Source organism: Pseudorasbora parva, chromosome 1 (assembly GCF_024679245.1).
Source record: "Pseudorasbora parva isolate DD20220531a chromosome 1, ASM2467924v1, whole genome shotgun sequence".
Taxonomy (NCBI): Eukaryota; Metazoa; Chordata; class Actinopteri; order Cypriniformes; family Gobionidae; genus Pseudorasbora; species Pseudorasbora parva.
Genome location: NC_090172.1, coordinates 46,256,139 through 46,267,646, shown reverse-complemented (window position 1 = coordinate 46,267,646; position 11,508 = coordinate 46,256,139).

Genomic DNA, 11,508 nt, shown 5'->3' with positions numbered 1-11,508 from the left:
AAGACATTGTCCTGCCAACAAAGAAACTCGCTTGAGCTCTATAGACAGTATATGTTTGTTGTGTTGAAGACATTGCCTTCGTTTCACTGTTAGAATCTTATGCTTTTCTTTTCTGTTAAATATATTTTCACATTTTGACGTTATCTTTTCAATCAAGTCTATTAATGCCTTTGCCACTCACGAGACTGACTTCAGTTTTTTTGTACATTTAAATGGCAATTTGAGAGCAATAGCCTATTAAACCCAAATAAAATATTTCACTTGTTGTCAGGAAGATGTTCTTGCAAATACATCATATAGCCTACCGTGTAGCGTTGTTGGTATGTGGTCTGCTAGATCTTTTTGTTTGATGTTTTAACAATAAGCATGCAAAATATGTAGTTTCCAATACAAAATGACGAATATGTTGGCTTCCAGTGGAATAACAATCCTTGCCGAGGCAACATGTCGTATTTGGTCGAGGTGGCAGAAAACCTGACGTTAGCTGATGACGAATAAGTTTGGGCATGGGAAATTTGTCATGGAAAACGATCCACTTTTTGTCATTTAATTATGCAAATTAATAAATTCATTATTTATGAAGCGCGTACAAAATTTTGATTTCATTAGTTAGTCACTTCATAAAAGGCCATGTCGTTTTTCGCATAGTTTATTCTCCTTTTTTTCCTTTTTATTCTGCTGTCACTCTCAGGTCCTACATTGCGATTATTGTAAATTAGCGGTGCTCATTCTTGTTTAATTGAAGTTGCCACCAAGCCAACATTTACAACAACGCCTGTGACCTTTGCAGGTTCTTTTTTTCTTAAGTTAGAAGTTAAGACCTATTTTTTCCAAAATCCACAGAAAAGAGCAACCCCATGGCCTAATCATATCCAGCATGTTTAGTTTGTTTGCTTGCTTGCTTGTTTTTGTTTTATTTGAGTGAGTGAGAAGTCTCTTCATATGCGACCACCAAAATTCATATTTTTTTTTTTTATTAAATAGTGTTCTTTATTCAAAATTATTTTTAAAACAAGCCATACAATTGCGAGTCATCATTGCTGGGTAAATAAGGAGTCGAGTAGCTGTAGCGTGACATTTAATTTATTGTGTGACTGTCTTTAATGTCTATCCGTCCGTCATCAACATGCAGCTCAATGATGCTGTAGTCGAATGTTATGCACGACTGCATTAAATTAGCATATAAAAAGCTCAGAGGAAGCTTAGGCAAAATAACAAACCTGTCTAAATTAGGCTACACATATTCAGCAATAGCGATATGGAGGGCCCTGTTTGATGCAGAACTGATACAGCAAAGTGAAACACTGAGTAATTCGATAGAAGTGCATATTTCAGCAAGTTGTGTTCAAGTTGTGTCCATAATTAAAAATGTGATTTAATTTTCCGACTGTTATTTGGAGTGTTTGGTGATGGCCTGATCTATTTTTCTGACGCCTTGATCATTTAAATTAGTAGATATAGGTTATATAAGTGTTTGTATTTAGTAGAGCATTGAAGGCAGTAGCTTTAGCTGAAAACGCTAGTGAGGTGAAATAAAGAACATCATTAAACCGTGTCAGCTAAAGCTGCTTTCCCTATAAAATTCAATAGAGCATTTATTTTTGGTGCTGCATTGCAGTTCTTTCCAGCCTACATCAATCCATCCGCTATCAATATCGTCTAAAACTAGAAAAGACCCTTCTGTCCATCGAAACCTTATATTTGACTTAATAAAGGAAATATGAGCTTAATTGGATTTCTGAAATGCGCCACGTGGTTGGTTAGGCTACTTGCGGTTGTTGGAATACTGAGATGAGCATTTCTACTGCTAATATTAGTTACTTCTACTAACTGCTACTGATAATAAAACGTTTCTACACGTTATTTTTTTATTATTGTAATGTTTTAAGTTTCACTGGTTTACAGTTAAGCTTTAACCAGTGTAAAATAAACGAAATTCATGTTTCACTTAATTTAAATAATGATTAAATTCGTTTTGATCATTGTAAATATTTTAATGTTCTCATAGCTTATTTTATAATATTTTCCCAAATATTCCAATCACGGATTTTTAAACCCATTTTTGGCTTTTTCACTTGTCAGATTGTGTGTAGTTTGAAGCATGTATAAAAATGATACCTTTAGGGGTAGGACATTACCCTTAAAATGACCACTTTGTAGTATTTTTTACCCTTAAAAGTTGCATATTTGTACATTAGAATAGCAATAAAGGCTACCTTAAGGTACTATTTTAAATGTTTTAGTGGTAAAAAAAGGTATAAATATATAATTTGAACGGTACTGTCCCAGTGACAAACTGTTGTACCGGTTGGTAAACGTTTTATGTACATATTCTTCGCAAAGGTTCACTTTCAGAGAAAAGTGCATTTGATTAAATTCGTTTCAAACCAAGGCTAGCTGTAATTGAATTATCTCAGGTTTAAAGTTTGGGTCTCGATTTTCTGACTGCCCTCGTGAATGATAAACATAGAACCGTCAGAACCGGCTCCATTTTCATGTCGAACACACTGGGATATATTTTTTAACATGTTTGGGCTATTATCTCGAGTTATTTATGGCTGTCAAATGTCTCAACACTACGCACGTGTCTGGATCATTTCATTAGAGCAGGCTATTTTTGGAATACCCTGATTTATGATTTGTTGCTAGTCTTACATTTAAATCCATTATTTTTAATATGGCTTTGTATTGCATTTTCGTGTAATGTCGTGTAATTTAAATTGGTTAATTTTTATTAAAGGGTAAATATTTAATTCAGAATGTGAATCTTCGTTAATTTGCTTAACTTAGTGTTCCAAATAATAATGTTTTAAATCTTTTAATCATTTCACTGCTTGTATAATCATGCATGATCATGCCAAACCATTGTCCATATTAATTTATAAATTACCGTAGGCTAATTAATGCAGTAAGATAATAGAAAAAGTGTAGCCTATTAATTTTCTTTTGTACTGCATTCTATTTAATAGTTTGTAACTTAAGATACATACAAAACAGCGCCACTTCATGTTCGATATGCTTGTTAATTTACCGAATCTAATATTAATCGTGCCGCAATCATAATTAACGCAAAGCAGGTCGACGGCTTACCAGCACACATACTGAAGCACTAAAGGCCACGCCCTTTTTATTGTCCGGTTAACAATCATTTACACGCTGAATAAAGCAGAACAGATTTAGCCCTCTTTATCATTTTTTTTTTATCTAGTCACTCATGCCCTGCAGTCAGAAAAAGCACAGCTGCGCTGGTACAAACAAAACTGGCATCAGGTGGAGAATAGAACAGTGGCTTCAAATGAGTGAAGCATCTCTCTGAACCTGCCTCCACATAGTGCTTTTGGTCCAGATGAACTAGAAATAGAATAGTCTAAGGAGGGTGTACAGGAATAATGTTGTGTTTGCGTCTCATGATGGCTTTCAGGATGTGGTTGCCCCTGTGGACAGGTATTATAGCAGACATGATGTCACGTGTGTATTTTTACATCAGCTTGTGTTCCAGTGACCTGGCATGTATTGTGGTAGAGATCAGTCGCTCGACAGAGCTCCGTCTCCGATCCTGCATGCGTGTAGAGCACATGCCACAGCAGAACAAATGTGAACCAGCCCCATGCAGTCTGTTTCCAGCCCTCTCTCCTTCTGACTGGAAATGAAGGGCAGTTAGTCCACTGAAAAGGTGCCTGTACATTTATACATCACTGTCTGCATATGACAGGGCAGACTATTCTAAGCACACCTTTCATAAATCATTCGACCCATTCAACTGATTGTTAATTATTTCAGAATTTGCAATGGAACAGCATTTAGGGATGATTATGCTGGCTGATGGAGCTTATAGGAGTGACTGTTCAAACTGCTGCTTTTGTGTGTATTTGTCCTCTAATCTTGTTAGAAATATCACACAGTGAATTGTGGAATCACTTCAGGCTGCTTTCAATATCTTACTCTTTTACAATTAAGAGAGAGATACGGTTTGAAAATTAATAAGTTGAACTAAATAGTTATTTACATAACTATATGGCTCCTTTGTAATGTTTCACATCTAATTCAGAATTATTGTCTGTAGCAGAGAAGTTACTAAAATATTTCTTTGCTTAATTGAAATGCATTTTAAATGCAATTTGGCTGCTCAGTCTTTGCGAAAACATATTTAGACGGTTAATACATATCTTAAAAAAACATTTTACACACACACATCTGTCTTAGGCCATGCAGATATTTAGTTCTACACTCTAAAAGTGGTTTGTTTTGATTTCATGCCCAGCTTAATTCTCTGTTATTGTTTTATATATCATGCTGGAAATTATATCCTATGTTGCAAATGGCTACAGTGAAAGATAACACTCTGTTTAAAAAGCGTCAGCTTTCTGGAAAGCTTAGGCTAAGCCACACACATATCAACCTGCCTTCAATAATTCAGCGCTTTGAGCGTGGCATTTTAATGACACAAAAGAATGCAAAATCATTTTTAGTATTTCACAGTATTTCAGTGGCATTTTATGGAAAATTAGATGTGTGTATAATTCATCAAAGTCATCAAAAGCTTAAGTGAATAATTGGTGTTAATTTTGTTCATATATGTGAAAAGTTTGCTTTAATTATTGTTTCTTCTTGTCCAATCCAATAATGTTTTATTCTGATTACTTTAAATCAAATACATTTTGTGTAAAACATTCATAGCCAGCTTTTGCTATTCTCTTTTCCCTTGTTTTTCTTTTTCTAATGATTAGCTCTTTTTTATTTGTCATCTCCTCAGTAAGTCTTTAATTAACTGAATCTGTTTATAAGTGTCAAATAATCTGTTCAGGAACAATATAAATTCTTCAGCCTTAATCATGCATAACATTAAAAATACTGCTTGGTAGAAATGTTGTCAAATTTGCTGATATATTAAAATGAGAAACTTCTTTATTTGAGCCACACAAGTGACAAACCATATCCCTGTGGTTGAGCACAACCCCGTGAAAGCCTTTATCCTGGAATTTCACTCTGTTTTCTGTGGAATTCTTCATATCAAAGGATGAAGAAATCTGTGACTTTTTATCAGCCTTTGCAAATAGAGTGAAAATACATGTTTATTAGATTCATTTAATCACAGTGAGGTCTGGCAGAAGCACAGCAATGTTAATACCGATTTTATTTCCATTAAGAATATATTATTCAAATCACTGCGTCACTATAAAAAAGTGAATCACTCATTCTACCAAATCATTATTATTATTTTGCTCCAAATAATGTGACCTTTTTCTCTCTAAATTCTGCATGCCTTTGGAGTTATTTAAGTCACAGTATGTATATACATGTTATATTTTATCATGGGGCAATTTGTGCAGCTCGTGCTTTCATAGGCTTGTACAATATTTTCAAATTCAGAGCCTAAAGTTTCAGTTTAAAGTAGGCCAATAATCACAAATTGACTGTTTCCAGGATACCTGACAATGAAATGTGACACACACAAAAAATTGTTTACTCTGTCATAGTAAGGGTCAAGAATTTCATATTAAAAGTCAACCTTGTGACATAAAGATAAAGAATGGATTCAGGCCATGTTATGAATCTTGTATTTATAGACAGAGCTCAGTGGAAAACCTTACCATATGTGCACTAGAACTTGCATATAAAGCATAACAGATCTGCTTCATATTGTTTGTGGTTTTCACCGAGGTAAAATAGTCTATGTTGCCATGGGTTATTATATTATATGCTCTGCCCTCATCTGAATGTCTCTTTTACAACATGAGATTTCTGACAGATGTGCTCAAAAGCTGACAAAGGTTAACTCTCCTCTAAATGTAATGCTTGTTGCACCTATTTTTATAATATTTATGCTTTCCTCATTTTGATACGAGAGGGGTCACTGTGTCAGCCAATGACCTTTGGCGGCGTTTTCAATGGGACTTATTTAAGTAAATCTGGGGGTCATCTATTTCTGTATTTTTCAAAACATATTTAAAAGTTATGGGACCAGCTTCAAGTTGACCATTGATGAAAATACATTATCGGTCACAGGGGGCACTGGCCTGTGGCGAAAGCAGTGGATGCTTCCGTTTGAAGATGTTAATTTGGTGTGACAAGTGAGTCATAATTGATGGTTTTGTTCAGTAACAGCAGCCCACAGTAACTCACAGTGCAGATGCAGCGAAGACAGACAGCAGGAAAAAACAAGCAAGGAAATGATCTTTGTCATTTTATTTGGAAGAGTCACTTCACGCTTTATTAATCGATTTGGCTGATAACATTAAAGCAGTTCCTCACTTTATTTTAGTACTTGTGAATCAATCTCAGTTGGAGTTATTTGCCCAGGGCGTAGGAAATAGGATGCCATTGTGCCTAAATTGTCCCTGTATCCCTGCTTTCTTTCAACAGTTTACAAAATGCATCTCTAGAAGAGTCCTTGGTACCAGAGTGCTTAGTACAAAGTGCATCTCTACCAAACAGGCCTCTACCATCTAGTCCAAACATGCCTTAATTCCGAGGCAATAAACAACACTAATTGGCCATCAAACAAACTTGACATGCGTTTCAATGTTCAGATGAAGTGCAGGCCCCGTTTTAGTTTTTCATCCGTGCATGTGCAAATGTGCAATACACGTCATGCATTCATTCAGAACATGACTAAAGTTTGCTCTGATTGCTTGTGCCCTCTCTGACAGCATATACTGCTGTGTGCCGTTTGAGTTGTAATTTATCCTAATTTCCAGTGAACACCAACACAGTAATGTTTGATTACGCACTTGGAGGAAAGCTGCAGTGTCAATGTGTTGTGCAGAGTTGCTTTGTCAACTTTAATTGGAAATCAAACAGTACAATGCAAAAATGTGTAACTTATTTCACTTTTTCAAAGAGAGTGTCTTTATATTTCTGTTTTGCTAAATATAAGATGCCGTTTTAGTATACATGTTTTATCAACCTTAACCATAATATGTTTTAAAGTTAAAAAAAATACAAAAAATCCAAACAAAACTTATGCCCTGAGGACTTGCACTATTGCTGTAAACAGAAAGCAAAGTTTGTAACGTTGTTCAAGTGGGGGACAGCAGCTCTTTAGGTGAAAGAAGCTTGTGGAAACCAGCTTAAAAATAATATAGAATTATGTTTTTTTTGAAAATGTAAAAATGCAGAAAGTTTTCTGTACTATGTTTAGGGTTAGTGTAAGGGGAAAGAATCAAGTTTTTGCAGTATAAAAACCATTAAGTCAATGGAAAGTTCCAACGAAGATAGCGAACCAGACATGAGTATTGTACATTTATTTAGCAGGGATGATCAAAAGTAAGTAAGTAAAAAAGTAAGTATTTTTACTTCAAATAAATGCTGTTCTGATTCATTTTCTTCTCAAGAAAAAATAAATTAAAAAAAGTTAAAATATTAAAATAAATCAAATAAAAAATATTAATCCAAACACATTTTTTCGGCCTTGATAATAAAAAGCAATGTTTAATGAGCATCAAATCAGCAGATTAGAATGATTTCTGAAGGATTATGTGGCACTAAAGACTGGAGGAATGGCTTCCAAGATCAAATTACATGTTAAAATATATTAAAATACATAAAAATGTTATTTTAAATTGTAATACATGCAGCCTTGGTGAGCATAAGATATTTCAAAAAGCATTAACAAATCTTACTGTACATAATGCTAGCTAGAGGAGAAAAAAATACATTGAATTACATTGCCTTGATGCAAAGTGGTCATGTATTAAAGAGATAATTTACCTGAAAATAAACATTGGCATCCTTTAGTCACGCTCATGTCATTCCAAACATGTATAAATCTCTAGCTGTGTAACTGATAGAAGAGAGATTGATAGTGTGATTTTTAGTGTTGTTTTGGTCTCCATTGACTTTCATTGTATGGACAAGAACAATGAAAATTCTTCATAATATATTTGACATTGCAAGTCATACGAGTTTGGAACGACATGAGGGCGAGAAAACAGTGACAGAATTTTCGATTAGGTATGAACTGTTTACCTGTAATAATGCCACATTGGTAGAACAGTTCAACAAAATTTAAAACATAGGGACTTTAACTATGATCGGGAACTGGTTTACTCTGGAATCATTCGAAAGGCAATCTTTTTCCCATCAGAATTATTCCTATGTGTGAGGCGAGGAGAATGCTTGGGAGAGAGGAGTGGAATCACTGCCATCACCTCTCCATGGTAACCAGATGGTGTTCTTCCACCACAGTCATGCTGTGGTCCTGCTCGTATGCAACATGACGCACAGACTTGGCTGTAGGCTTGTTTATTTCGTTGTGTGTGTTTTGTGGCTGTATTTGTGCACTCTGAAATGCAGTCCCACCAATGCTGAACCCAAGCCTGCTCGGGGTCTGGCTCCTGACCCCTGCACGGTCATGTGTGTATGGAGCTCTCCGACTCGCCCAGACATGAGAACATCTCCTGGGCGAGGATGAGCCATGTCTATTTGGAGCTCTGCTCCAGATTTTTATGCGTAGCTGAAATTGGTTTCACATGAGTTGGGGGCAGCCTGCATCAGCAGATTTTCTGATCAAATTAAACAGAGAAAGAGGGGGGGAGGGGGAAAGGCAGCGGTTGTACTGATTTTTAATTGAATAAACAGGACTTGAGGAAGGGAGGCGAGAGAGTCATCAGTACTCGTTCTCACCACTGTCCTCATGGTCAAAGATAGTTTAACCCCCAGCGGCAGATCAGGCCTTCAATACTCCGTCCTAACCAGCTTCAGTCAGACTTTATAAAGTTGCGGTTAAGACCAAAGAGCCATCAGATGTGTGCACGATAAGTGTCATCTTTCGTCTGTGGAAAGAAATTCAGGAATACAATTTTTCCCTTTCAATTTTTAGACCTAGTGTTGGCTGTTTAGTATCATTCATTGGTGCACATGCTGGAGAATACAGAATCAAACAGTTGTGATTTTCACATCCTTTATCCAAAAAACAAACAAAAAATACAGGCGTTTTTGTGACACCTCACTGGATTGAGATCTGCTAATCACACTGGAGGTCTCGTGCTTGTGCCCGGGACCCCCTTAATCTGTAGATGAAAGTTTATTAAGATTTATAAAAATGCTTCCCATATGTGACTGATGCTGGAATCTGGTTTTGATCTTACAATTGCTCCTTTAGTGATATGATCAGTTGGGGGAATTATGCCACTTCATCAAATTCAGAGCACACCCGACATGAGCCGTACGGCAGTTAAAAGAGAGGAAAAAAGCGCAAGAGAAATGAAGAGCGATGGAAACGAGAAAAAAGATCACTAGAAATAAAGCGAGAGGGATTATTCTCATCATTCCGAAGCGGGATAAGAGAAGCACCACAGTTTCATCTGGATTATTATTGATCAAAAGAATTACTTTGAGTATTCCGAAGAAATGGAATGAGAGTCCTCAATGCTATGGACAAAAAATAGACGCATTCCATGAGTCTGAGTCTCTGTAATTGTTCGTCATTCAAACATGTTTGGTTCAAAACAGAGATTGTTATTGTATCAGCAGTTCTCTTTGGGAAACGCAGAGATGCACAAAAAGTTATAATCAAGGAACACCAATCATACCAAAAGTATCCAACAATTGACCACTGGTATGTAAATAACTGCCGTTTCTCATGCTTGGGCATAATTATGAGTGCTGTGAGTGTCTTGCATTTAATTTTAAGCCCATGGCAGCCACTTCAGCATCATGGGTTAGATGACTTTTAGCAGTATGTGAAAGCAGAAGAATGCCAAGCTAAATATTTAGCAACATTCCTGTTTTATTCATTTATATTCATTTTCATTATTTATATCTTTATTTTAAGAGGGCATACTACAATTTAAAATGTGCTGCTCTTTGAAAGAAATCATAATAATTAAATATATATATATATTAATATTATATTTATATATTTATATTAAGGTCTGTATGAGTGCATGACACCCCTAAAAGGCTGTAGCTGAAGGAATCTCCAAACATTTCTCACAGATAATGCTGTGCAAATGGCTTACAGACAGCAATTTTGGTAGCAATTTATTCTGAATAAATTACACAAATGTCCAGCAATTGTCTTCTTTTTTCTCTTCCCTCATTCCTTTGGGAAAAGCCAGATGTGGGAGTGTTGGGTGCTGTGGTTGGTTCTATTATGTTTGAGCGTCTGATAATAAAACAACATTTGTGCTTCTGTAGACATTTATTATGGTAGCTATTTCTATTGTAAAAAGATCTCTTGCTTTGTGACTATAGCTAATGCTCTTCTGCATTGAATTATCTTTAAGAAATAACCAATCAGAACCAGTGCAATCTGGTATGTGTGGAGTTTTTTCTTTATGATAGAAGCCAAAGGCAAGCCTTGGAAAACCACTGCAGCACCAGAATTAGAATTTTCTTTAAAAACAGATTTAATCCCAACCAAGGACCACTAATTGGTTTTAATTTGAAAACGGGAAACATGGCCTTTTCAGCTCTATCTGTACATTATAGAAATTGTAAAATCCATCTGTTGCCTCTCCTCTAATCTTTTACTGTCTCTTCATCTCTTTACACGAACACTGATTTAAATCTGACTTCTATACCACTATGATGACTTGTATTTTAACTTGTTGTTATCCCGTTAATGCATGAAAATTTCGCCAACCATTATTACATATACGGGTCTTTAGCGACCTGGATCTATATCTAACACGGATGGCTCTCTACCTGCTGTGATGATCCTTCCAATTCTTTTGTTTTCTGTCTGCAGTAACCATGAGTGAAATTACTTAATTATTGTATATCAGACATTGTCACTTTGTAGAATAAAGGTAAATTGCACTTCAGCCATTAAAGTTTCAATTATTGTTGTGCAGCAATAATATACTTTTACAGTTACACACATTGGGTCATTAGCAAACCTTTGCACTGTTTACAAAAAAAATTAATGGGAAAGTAGTCATTCATTTATAATTTTATAATTTTCCCAGCTTGTTTAATGAATTAATGTTGAATTCTAAGAAGGTTTATGTCTAACTTAAAAAAAAAAAAAATGAGGAGGAGGGTAGTGAATGATATCCTGAGCCACTAAAGACCCAAGGTAAGCATTTAAAGGTAGGGTAGGTAAGAATTGGTTAAAAAACTTTTTTTCAAAATTTGTATAAACTTGATTCTTTATATATATCAATACATAATTAAACTGTAAATACTCTGAAAAAGAAAGTATAAAAGTTGAGTGTCTGTAGACCTCTCACGACTGTTTTAAAGACAGCTCATTATTTCCATTCACTCCACCTTCTCCCTTCTGGGCTCTTTCCAAAGCCACGCCCCCAAAATACATGAACGCGCCTCACCGACCGCTCAGCTGGAAGAAGCTGATTATTGACCTGAGAGGAGCTGTGTGCATGTAGTCATAACATGTCAGAATCACATGTAATAAAAAATCTAACTTTATCAGTATGAATATAAACAAATAAGATGTATTTTACTACTCACTATCAAGCTAGAATACCAATACTGGTAAAGTTTTATATATATATATATATATATATATATATATATATATATATATATATATTGTTTGAT